Raw genomic sequence first — 13,084 nt, 5'->3', positions numbered from 1 at the left:
TGGGGGGGGGGGAGGAAATACTATTGAAGGCTGTGATACAATCTATCCCTGTTTTTGCGATGACGGTTTTTAATATTCCAAAGAAACTCTGCAAGGAGATGACAGATGCAATGACTGAATTTTGGTGGGCAGACACGGATGACCAGAAACGTATGCACTGGATGGCATGGTGGAGAATGTGTATCCCTAAAAAGGATGGGGTATGGGGTTTCGTGATTTACACTCCTTTAACCTTGCTATGTTGGCAAAGCAATCTTGGAGACTATTATCAAATCCAGACTCGGTATGTGCCCAAGTCCTAAAAGCAAAATATTATTCCAACTGTAACCTTCTGAAGGCGGGGCCAAAGAAGGGTTCATCTTTTACTTGGCAAAGTATTGTGGCCGGACTTAGTACTTTTCGAAGGGGACACATTTGGAGAGTGGGATCAGGTAACATGATAAACATATGGGAAGACCACTGGGTTCCTAGGAGCCCAAATCGTATGGTACAAACACCGAAGGGCCATGTTCTCCTTAAATACAAATGAGCTTATTGACCCTGCCTCTGGGAATTGGGATGTACAACTGCTCCAAGACATCTTCTATCCGGTGGATGTTGAGAGAATCTTACGTATTCCTCTGAGTGAACATCAACAAGACGACTTTGTGGCATGGCATCACACGCGATCATATGTTTTCTCTGTTCGGTCTGCATATTATATGAGTGGGATCATGCCCATCGTCACAGACTCACCCGACCAGATGGCCAAGGGGCTTCTGCTCGCAACCCTGTCTGGGATATACTATGGAAGCTTCATGTTCCTAGTAAGATCAAGATTTTTGCATGGAAGGCTCTGCATGGAATAATACCGGGATTAGCCGTATTGGCAAATAGACATATACCCACTTTGGGCCAATGTCCGGTCTGCTCAATGGGCGCAGAAGACATCAAGCACCTGATGTTCACATGTGCTCGTGCGAAGCAAGTTTGGAACTCTGTTGGTTTACTGAACATCATTGAGGAGGCTACAAGAATTGACAGGTCGGGTTCAGTGGTTTTGGAAGAACTCTTGAGACGTCCTGGCAACAAATCTCCTGTCCTTGGTCATGTCGGCTTAAAAGAGATGGTTATCACGGGAGCCTGGTATATTTGGTGGCAGCGGAGAGAATTCGTAAAAGGTGCGCATGTGGCGCCGCCCATGCGATCTGCTTTCAGTATTCAAGCTTTGGCGAGTAACTTTGGTGCTGCCAGTGTGAAATCAGTACCACATGAAGTGTCATGGACCAAGCCGCCTAAGCAAGCTTACAAACTTAACACTGATGCAGCTTACGTTGATGGCTCAGGAGGAGCGGGCGCGGTCATTCGTAATGATGTTGGAGAAGCGATTGCTGGTACTTGCGAACCGCTTCGGCACATCCATGATGCAGCAACAGCCGAAGCTTTGGCTCTCTGGATGGGGTTAAATCTTGTGGAAAGAATCGGATGCTCGCCAATCATTGTAGAAACAGACTCATTGGAACTAGTTGAGGCTTTTAATGGAGTCACTCAGATATAGAGTCCTTACTCAGCGATCCTTGCGGAGTGCTTTCAAATTGTTCACAGGATAGAAAATTTTTCATTGCAACACTGCAAACAGGAAGCAAACTATGTGGCGCACAATCTAACTAGACATGCTTTTACTATAAATTCTGTAATTTTTTGGGACGATCACCCACCTAGCTTTATTGTTTCGGATCTAATTCACGATGTAACTGTGTTGAAAAAACAATAAATGCGCCATGAAGGCTTTCCCTTAAAAAAATCTGTAGATGGATTTATGACTTGAGAACTCACAAGAATACATAGTCCAGACATAATAAAAGATCCAGCAACCAACTCACAAGAATACATAGTCCAGACATAATAAAAGATCCAGCAACCAGAACGAGCAAACCTCTGAGTACTTACATTTTCTATTTGCATCAAACAACCCTTGAGATCTCTAGATAAATAGTATTTCCTCTGTAAAGAAATATAAGAGCATTTAGATCACTGCTTTAGTAATCTAAACGCTCTTATATTTTTTTACGGTGGGAGTAATTTTTTTTGATAGTTATTAAGCACATAAAGCAAATCAGCTAGAACCTATCAGGTGACTAGGCATGTTCCATGTACATATGCATACCTTGACTATTACATGTTAGACAAATAAAATGAGACGAAACACCTAGAACAAAAAAGAGATGGAGTGGAAGAAAGCGGCCTAATGATCTTAACATGCTAATAAAAACCTATAATTGATGGAAGAACACCTGCTGTCACATGTCTTCAAGTAATTATAAGTAACAACCGGTGGAGGTGCATGTTGGACACTGGATTTCAGTTTGGCCTGAAGTCAAAGCAAATTGACATGGATGGCGGTACTTACCCATGCCCCCTCTCGCCAATGTGATATGATAGGTGGGATGTAAAAACAAGCAGTTTCATGAGAAACACCTTTATAGATAGAGGTAATATCACTGGAAGTCATAAAACATATGCTTGATGTTCAGTTTAATGCTAGAACTTTGAAAATATAGAATTGTAGCCACTTGACTCAAGCGTGCAGAAACGGTCACAAACGCGTATGCGGGCGTATCCATATGTATGGCCCCACCTGTCAGTTAGTGATGGGCTTAGCGTGACATATTTGTGCACAAAACCCTTTCGAGTTTTTTATTGCGAAAAAAGGCAACAGCCGTGGCGGATTTTTGCACAAAACCCCTTCATGATTTTTTATTTGTGGGGAAAACCAACCACTATACTGCTCGTAGATGCTAAATCTTTCTCTTTCCGATTTGTGTTGGTGGGTGAGTTCATTTCTCACCCCACTCACATCTCTCCCCATCTACTTTGTTGACACGTGGTTGCATTTTCACATTAAAAAGAAAATAAGTTAGAGATGAGACGCTTTGGCATTTTCTTGTCTTCTTCCTCCCGAAAATGCCTCCCGAAAGCCAACCTGGACAGAAGATTAACAGGGGCAAATACCTGGCCTTCTTTAGTAAGGGAACAAGCAATGTCAGCAAACAGCAGGTGTTGCAAGCGCTTGGCATACCTTCAGAATCAAAGAATGAGCGGTACCTGGGCCTGCTGGCCGGTTCATATAGGGGCAGCTAGAAGCAAGGAATTTGAGTACATTAAGGAGATCATCTGGAGGAGAATCCAGGGCTGAACAGAGAAACTTTTGTCTAAGGTGGGAAAGGAGGTACTCATTAAAGCGGTAGCCCAAGCAATACCCACCTATGCGATGTCCTGTTTTGACCTTACAGAAAGCTTATACGAAGAGATTACTCCTATGATTTGCCGCTACTGGTGGAACCAACAGGATGGACAACACAAATGTCACTCGATTGGCTAGGACAGATTGATGAAAGCTAAAAAAGTTGGCGGTCTTGGCTTCCGAGACCTTCATATCTTTAATATGGCGATGCTGGAGACTAACACAAAACCCAGATTCATTGTGTGCTGTGTGTTAAACACATATGTCACGTTAGAGATGGCGCACCAGGAGATAGACTAGGTTGTTAGGAAGGATCTCTTTATCTTGTAACCTCTCTTATCTCCTTATCTCTTTCTCCCCAAGTTGTAATCTTTTCCAACAACCTGTATGCGCTATGATCAGGGAGGTGCGCCCCTGCTGCCTATAACTGTTGTGGAACGCAGTAATTTCAAAAAAAATTCTACGCACACGCAAGATCCATCTAGGTGATGCATAGCAACGAGAGGGGAGAGTGTTGTCCACGTACCCTCGTAGACCGTAAGAGGAAGCGTTATGACAACGCGGTTGATGTAGTCGTACGTCTTCACGATCCGACCGATCCTAGCACCGAAGGTACGGCACCTCCGCGATCTGCACACATTCAGCTCGGTGACGTCCCATGAACTCTAGATCCAGCTGAGGTCGAGGGAAAGTTTCGTCAGCACGACGGCGTGGTGACGGTGATGATGAAGCTACCGACGCAGGGCTTCGCCTAAGCAATGCAACGATATGACCGAGGTGGAAATCTGTGGAGGGGGGCACCACACACGGCTAAACAATCAACTTGTGTCTCTATGGGATGCCCCCCTCCCCCGTATATAAAGGAGTGGAGGAGGGGACGGCCGGCCCTCTCATGGTGCGCCCAAGGGGGGAGTCCTACTCCCGGTGGGAGTAGGATTCCCCCTTCCCTAGTTGGAGTAGGAGAAGAAGGAAGGGGGAGAAGGAGAGAAGGAAAGGAGGGCCGGCCCCCCTCCCAATTCGGATTGGGCTTGCGGGGGGGGGGGGGGGGGGGGGGAGGGCGTGCCCCCACCTTGGCCGCCTCCTCCTCTCTCCCACTAAGGCCCATTAAGGCCCAATGACTCCCCGGGGGGTTCTGGTAACCCCCCGGTACTCCGGTAAATGCCCGAACTCACCCGGAACCATTCCGATGTCCAAACATAGCCTTCCAATATATCGAGACTCCTCTTCATGTCCGTGATCACATCCGGGACTCCGAACAACCTTCGGTACATCAAAACACATAAACTCATAATACCGATCGTCATCGAACGTTAAGCGTGCGGACCCTACGGGTTCGAGAACTATGTAGACATGACCGAGACTCATCTCCGGTCAATAACCAATAGCGGAACCTGGATGCTTATATTGGTTCCTACATATTCTACGAAGATCTTTATCGGTCAAACCGCATAACAACATACGTTGTTTCCTTTGTCATCAGTATGTTACTTGCGCGAGATTCGATCGTCGGTATCATCATACCTAGTTCAATCTCGCTACCAGCAAGTCTCGTTACTCGTTCCATAATGCATCATCTCGCAACTAACTCATTAGTTACATTGCTTGCAAGGCTTATAGTGATGTGCATTACCGAGAGGGCCCAGAGATACCTCTCCGACAATCGGAGTGACAAATCCTAATCTCGATCTACGCCAACTCAACAAACACCATCGGAGACACCTGCAGAGCATCTTTATAATCACCCAGTTACGTTGTGACGTTTGATAGCACACTAAGTGTTCCTCCGGTATTCGGGAGTTGCATAATCTCATAGTCATAGGAACATGTATAAGTCATGAAGAAAGCAATAACAACAAACTAAACAATCATAGTGCTAAGCTAACGGATGGGTCTTGTCAATCATATCATTCTCTAATGATGTGATCCCGTTCATCAAATGACAACTCATGTCTATGGCTAGGAAACTTAACCATCTTTGATTAACGGGCTACTCAAGTAGAGGCATACTAGTGACACTTTGTTTGTCTATGTATTCACACATGTACTAAGTTTCCGGTTAATACAATTCTAGCATGAATAATAAACATTTATCATGATATAAGGAAATATAAATAACAACTTTATTATTGCCTCTAGGGCATATTTCCTTCAGTCTCCCACTTGCACTACAGTCAATAATCTAGTTCACATCGCCATGTGATCTAACACCAATAGTTCACATCTTTATGTGATTAGTTCACATCTCCATGTGACTAATACCCAAAGGATTTACTAGAGTCAATAATCTAGTTCACATCGCTATGTGATTAACACCCAAAGTGTGATCATGTTTTGCTTGTGAGAGAAGTTTAGTCAACGGGTCTGCCACATTCAGAGTTGTATGTATTTTGCAAATTTTCTATGTCTACAATGCTATGCACGGATCTACTCTAGCTAATCGCTCCCACTTTCAATATGTACTGTTCAGTGATCCACTCCTGGATCACTATTGTACCCTCTTGCCAAACTCATGGTGAGGTACACAATAGGTCTGGTACACAACATAGCGTACTTTATAGAACCTATGACTGAGGCATAGGGAATGAATTTTCATTCTCTTGCTATTTTCTACTGTGGTCGGGTTTTGAGTCTTTACTCAACTTCACACCTTGCAACACAGGCAAGAACTCCTTCTTTGACTGTTCCATTTTGAACTACTTCAAAAACTTGTCAAGGTATGTACTCATTGAAATTTTTTATCAAGCGTCTTGATCTATGTTATAGATCTTGATGCTCAATATGTAAGCAGCTTCACCAAGGTCTTTCGTTGAAAAACTCCTTTCAAACACTCCTTTATGCTTTCCAAAAAATTCTACATTATTTCTGATCAACAATATGTCATTCACATATACTTATCAGAAATGCTGTAGTGCTCCCACTCACTTTCTTGTAAATACAGGCTTCACCGCAAGTCTGTATAAAACTATATGCTTTGATCAACTCATCAAAGCGTATATTCCAACTCCGAGATGTTTGCACCAGTCCATAGATGGATCGCTGGAGCTTGCACACTTTGTTAGCACCTTTAGGATTGAAAAAACCTTCTTGTTGTATCATATACAACTCTTCTTTAAGAAATCCATTAAGGAATGCAGTTTTGACATCCATTTGCCAGATTTCATAAAATGTGGCAATTGCTGAAATGATTCAGACAGACTTAAGCATCGCTACGAGTGAGAAAATCTTATCGTAGTCAACACCTTGAACTTGTCGAAAACCTTTTTTGCGACAATTCAAGCTTTGTAGATAGTAACACTACTATCAACGTCCGTCTTCCTCTTGAAGATCCATTTATTCTCTATGGCTTGCCGATCATCGGGCAAGTCAACCAAAGTCCATACTTTGTTCTCATACATGGATCCCATCTCAGATTTCATGGACTCAAGCCATTTTGCAGAATCTGGGCTCATCATCGCTTCCTCATAGTTCGTAGGTTCGTCATTGTCAAGTAACATGACCTCCAGAACAGGATTACCGTACCACTCTGGTGCGGATCTTACTCTGGTTGATGATACGTCCATTTTGCATCATGCTTTTATATCGATATTTATTGCATTATGGGCAGTTATTACACGTTATGTCACAATACTTATGCCTATTCTCTCTTATTTTACAAGGTTTACATGAAGAGGGAGAATGCCGACAGCTGGAATTCTGGGCTGGATAAGGAGCAAATATTAGAGACCTATTCTGCACAACTCCAAAAGTCCTGAAACTTCACGGAGGCACGTTTTGGAATTAATAAAAAAATATTGAGCGAAGAAAGTACCAGAGGGGGGCCACCCACCATCCACGAGGGTGGGGGCACGCCCTACCCCCTGGGCGTGCCCCCTGCCTCGTGGGCCCCCTGGCAGGCCTCCGGTGACCATCTTCTGCTATATGAAGTCTTTTACCCTGGAAAAAATCATAAGCAAGCTTTTGGGAAGAAACACCACTGCCACGAGGCGGAACCAATCTATGGCTCCGGCGAAGCTGTTCTGCCGGGGAAACTTCCCTCTGGGAGGGGGAAATCATCGCCATCGTCATCACCAACGATCCTCTCATCGGGAGGGGGTCAATCTCCATCAACATCTTCACCAGCACCATCTCCTCTCAAACCCTAGTTCATCTCTTGTATCCAATCTTTGTCCCAAAGCCTCAGATTGGTACCTGTGGGTTGCTAGTAGTGTTGATTACTCCTTGTAGTTGATGCTAGTTGGTTTATTTGGTGGAAGATCATATGTTTAGATCCTTTATGCATATTAATACCCCTCTAATTATGAACATGAATATGATTTGTGAGTAGTTACGTTTGTTCCTGAGGACATGGGAGAAGTCTTGCTATAAGTAGTCATGTGAATTTGGTATTCGTTCGATATTTTGATGAGATGTATGTTGTCTCTCCTCTAGTGGTGTTATGTGAACGTCGACTACATGACACTTCACCATTATTTGGGCCTAGAGGAAGGCATTGGGAAGTAATAAGTAGATGATGGGTTGCTAGAGTGACAGAAGCTTAAACCCTAGTTTATGAGTTGCTTCGTAAGGGGCTGATTTGGATCAATATGTTTCATGCTATGGTTAGGTTTACCTTAATACTTCTCTTGTAGTTGCTGATGATTGCAATAGGGGTTAATCATAAGTGGGATGCTTGTCCAAGAAAGGGAAGTACCCAAGCACCGGTCCACCCACATACCAAATTATCAAAGTAACGAACGCGAATCATATGAGCGTGATGAAAACTAGCTTGACGATAATTCCCATGTGTCCTCGGGAGCGTTTTCCTTCATATAAGAGTTTGTCTAGGCTTGTCCTTTGCTAGAAAAAGGATTGGGCCATCTTGCTGCACCTTATTTACTTTCATTACTTGTTTCCCGTTACAAATTACCTTATCACAAAACTATCTGCTACCGATAATTTCAGTGCTTGCAGATTGAAAACCGCTTGTCATTTCCTTCTGCTCCTCGTTGGGTTCGACACTCTTACTTATCGAAAGGACTACGATAGATACCCTATACTTGTGGGTCATCAAGACTCTTTTCTGGCGCCGTTGCCGGGGAGTGAAGCGCCTTTGGTAGGTGGAATTTGGTAAGGAAAAATTTATATAGTGTGCTGAAATTTACTGTCACTTGTTACTATGGAAAGTAATCCTCTTAGGGGCTTGTTCGGGGTATCTTCACCCCGACCAGTAGAGCAAAGAGTTGCTCCTCAACCTACTGAACCTACTGAAAATGTTTACTTTGAAATTCCTTCGGGTATGATAGAGAAACTGCTAGCTAATCGTTTTACAGGAGATGGAACATTACATCCCGATTTGCACCTAATCTATGTGGATGAAGTTTGTGGATTATTTAAGCTTGCAGGTATGCCCGAGGATGTTATCAAGAAGAAGGTCTTCCCTTTATCTTTGAAGGGAGAGGCATTGACATGGTTTAGGCTATGTGATGATATGGGATCATGGAACTCTACAACCGATTGAAATTGGAATTTCATCAGAAGTTTTATCCTATGCATCTTGTTCATCGTGATCGTAATTATATATATAATTTTTGGCCTCGCGTATGAGAAAGCATCGCTCAAGATTGGAGGAGGATTAAGTCAATGTTATATTCATGCCCCAATCATGAGCTCTCAAGAGAAATGATTATTCAAAATTTTTATGCTCGGCTTTCTCTCAATAATCGCTCCATGCTCGATACTTCTTATACTGGCTCTTTTATGATGAAGACTATTGAATTCAAATGGGATTTATTGGAAAGAATTAAATGCAACTCTGAAGATTTGGATCTCGATGAAGGTAAGGAGTCAGGTATAAAACCTAAGTTTGATTGTGTTAAATCTTTTATGGATATCGATGTTTTCCGTGAATTTAGCACTAAATATGGACTTGACTCTGTGATAGTAGCTTCTTTTTGTGAATCCTTTGCTACTCATGTTGATCTCCCAAAGGAGAAGTTGTTTAAATATAATCCTCCCACTGAAGTAAAAGTAGTTGCACCTATTAAAGTTGAAGAAAAGACTATCACTTATAATGATACTGTCATTCCTACTGCTTATATTGAGAAACCACCTTTCCCTGTTAGAATAAAGGATCATGCTAAAGCTTCAACTGTGGTCAACAAAAGTAACATTAAGACACCCAAACCCCCTGAGAAAATTAAAGTTGAACCTAGTGTTGCTATGGTTAAAGATCTCTTGGCTGATAATATTGATGAGCATGTTATTTACTTCTGCAATGAAGCTGCTAGAATTGCTAGACCTGATGCTAAAAATAAACAAAGACCTGTTGTAGGCATGCCTGTTATTTCTGTTAAGATAGGAGATCATTGTTATCATGGCTTATGTGATATGGTGCTAGTGCAAGTGCAATACCTCACTCTTTATACAAAGAAATTATGCATGATATTGCACCTACTGAGATAGAAGAAATTGATGTTACAATTAAGCTTGCCAATAGAGACACTATTTCACCAGTCGGGATTGTTAGAGATGTTGAAGTCTTGTGTGGGAAAGTTAAATATCCTGTTGATTTTATTGTTCTTGGTTCCCCACAAGATAACTTTTGTCCCATTATATTTGGTAGACCCTTGTTGAATACTGTTAATGCTAGGATAGACTGCGAAAAGGATGTTGTTACTATTGGTTTGGGGCATATGTCTCATGAGTTTAACTTTGCTAAATTTCGTAGACAACCCCGTGATGAGGAATTGCCTAGTAAAGATGAAATTGTTGGTCTTGCTTCTATTGCCGTGCCTCCTAGTGATCCTTTAGAACAATATTTGCTAGACCATGAAAATGATATGTTTATGAATGAAAGAAGGGAAATAGATGAAGTATTTTTTAAACAGGGACCTATTTTGAAACACAACTTGCCTGTTGAAATCCTAAGGGATCCTCCTCCACCGAAGGGTGATCTCGTGTTTGAGGTTAAACCATTACCCGATACTCTTAAATATGCTTATCTTGATGAGAAGAAGATATATCCTGTGATTATTAGTGCTAACCTTTCAGAGCATGAAGAAAAGAAATTATTGAAAACTCTGAAGAGGCACTGTGCTGCTGTTGGATATACTCTCGATGATCTTAAGGGCATTAGTCCCACTTTATGCCAACACAAAATAAAATGGGAGAAAGACGCTAAACCAGTTGTTGATCACCAACGACGGTTAAATCCTAAGATGAAAGAAGTGGTAAGGAAAGAAATACTAAAGCTTCTGGAGGCAGGTATAATTTATCCCGTTGCTGATAGTCAGTGGGTAAGCCCTGTCCATTGTGTCCCTAAGAAGGGAGGTATTACTGTTGTTCCTAATGATAAAGATGAATTGATCCCATAAAGAATTATTACAGGTTATAGAATGGTAATTGATTTCCGCAAATTAAATAAAGCTACTAAAAAGGATCATTACCCTTTATCTTTTTTTGATCAAATGCTAGAAAGATTATCCAAACATACACATTTTTGCTTTTTAGATGGTTATTTTGGTTTCTCTCAAATACCTATGTCAAAAGAGGATCACGAAAAGACCACTTTTACTTGCCCTTTCGGTACCTTTGCTTATAGACGTATGCCTTTTGGTTTATGTAATGCACCTGCTACATTTCAAAGATGCATGATGGCTATATTCTCTGATTTTTGTGAAAGGATTGTTGAGGTTTTCATGGATGATTTCTTCGTATATGGAACTTCTTTTGATGACTGCTTGAGCAACCTTGATCGAGTTTTGCAGAGATGTGAAGAAACTAATCTTGTCTTGAATAGGGAAAAGTGCCACTTTATGGTTAATGAAGGTATTGTCTTGGGGCATAAAATTTCTGAAAGAGGTATTGAAGTTGACAAAGCTAAAGTTGATGCTATTGAAAAGATGCCGTGTCCCAAGGACATTAAAGGTATAAGAAGTTTCCTTGGTCATGCTGGTTTTTATAGGAGGTTCATTAAGGACTTCTCTAAAATCTCCAGGCCTCTGACTAATCTCTTACAAAAAGACATTCCTTTTGTCTTTGATGATGATTGTGTAGAAGCATTTGAAATACTTAAGAAAGCCTTGATTTCTGCACCTATTGTTCAACCACCTGATTGGAATTTACCCTTTGAAATTATGTGTGATGGTAGTGATTATGCTGTAGGTGCTGTTCTAGGACAAAGAGTTGATAAGAAATTAAATGTTATCCAATATGCTAGTACAACTCTAGACAACGCCCAGAGAAATTTTGCTACTACTAAAAAAGAATTTTTAGCAGTTGTATTTGCTTGTGTAAGTTCATACCTTATATTGTAGACTCTAAAGTAACTATTCACACTGATCATGCTGCTATTAAATATCTTATGAAAAAGAAAGATGCTAAACCTAGACTTATTAGATGGGTTCTCCTACTACAAGAATTTGATTTGCATATTATTGATAGAAAAGGAGCTGAGAACCCCGTTGCAGACAACTTTTCTAGGTTAGAGAATATTCTTGATGACCCACTACCTATTGATGATAGCTTTCCTGATGAACAATTAGCTGTCATAAATGCTTCTCGTGCTGCTCCGTGGTATGCTGATTATGCCAATTATATTTGTGACGCCCGGATAATTAAGCTACAGTGAACCTCTGCTAATGATGCCATGTCACTTCGATTACTGTTGCTAATCACACGTCACTTCGAAACCGATTTAGATTCAAAGTCAAAATCAAGCAAACAATAAAAGTTTTCAAATTTTAAAACTAAAATGTTCATCATGTGGCAAATAATCCCTAACTAGTTTTGGTGGTGGAACCAACCTTTTACAAAGTGTTTAAATGCCCTAAACTAATTAAAAACAGCGGCTAAAATAATAATTTAATTGCTTTTGAAATTATAAAAATATTAAACTAAATTATTTTGGGTCCAAACTAGGTTTGGCAGTGGCCTATTTTGATGATACTAATTTAGGTGCTAACTTGGTATTTAAATGAAACTAAAATAATTAGGAACTAAAAGAAAACAAGTAAAAAAATAATAAAACATAAAATAGATAAAAGGCCAAAAGGCCCCCCTCCCACCGGGCCTCGGCCCAGCCACATGCGAGGCCGGCCCATCCCCACTCCCTTAACCCCATGGTGCTGAAACCCTAGGCACCGACACCCCCACTCCTCCCCACTCGCGCCCCACTCTCCCTCTCCCCCGATCCAATCGGGATCGGGCTTGAATGCCACTGCCCGAAACGCCTCCGCTGCCTCGCCGGACGCCATCGCCGGACAGCCTCCCCGCCGGCTTGCTTCCTCTCGGCCGAGTCGTCCCCGGCCTCCTCCTCGCCGGCCGTCTCCGGCTCGCCTCCCCCACCGCACCCACGCGACGCCCATGGGGGGGGGAGGCTCGCCCCTCGCGTGACCTGCACTGGCGCCGGCCCCGCCCCGAGCGCCCTACGCCGTTGCCGACCACCACCCCGTCACCGGAGCACCACCACCGTCACTCCGACTTGCCGGACCCCGTCATCGCCGCCGTGCTTCCTCACCTCCTCCCTGGGTCGTCGCCGCTCCGCCCTCGGCTCCACCTCACCGGAACGCCTCCCCGTCCTCCTCCCCGCGCACGTTGCCTGTACCCTACATTCGTCGTGAGCCGCCACCTCCCTCCTCCTTCCTCTCCTCCTCTGTACGTGTGCGCGCCCGCCGTCATCGCGCTCCCCGCGGGCTCCCGCTGCCCCGTCCGCCGACCACCTCTTCCCCTGCCCGTCACCCGCCTCCAGCCGCTGTCGCCCGTGGCGCCCCCCCTGTGCGCCTCCCCGGCGCCTCGGCCTCCTACCGCTGGCCATCCCACAGCCACCATACGGCCGCGCCACCCCCTCGTCTCCGCCCGCCGTGGCCCCGGATGGCCGCGTCA

This window comes from Triticum aestivum, chromosome 2D (assembly GCF_018294505.1).
Source record: "Triticum aestivum cultivar Chinese Spring chromosome 2D, IWGSC CS RefSeq v2.1, whole genome shotgun sequence".
NCBI lineage: Eukaryota > Viridiplantae > Streptophyta > Magnoliopsida > Poales > Poaceae > Triticum > Triticum aestivum.
The sequence above is the reverse complement of the archived record's forward strand: the minus strand, read 5'-3'. Positions refer to the sequence as shown.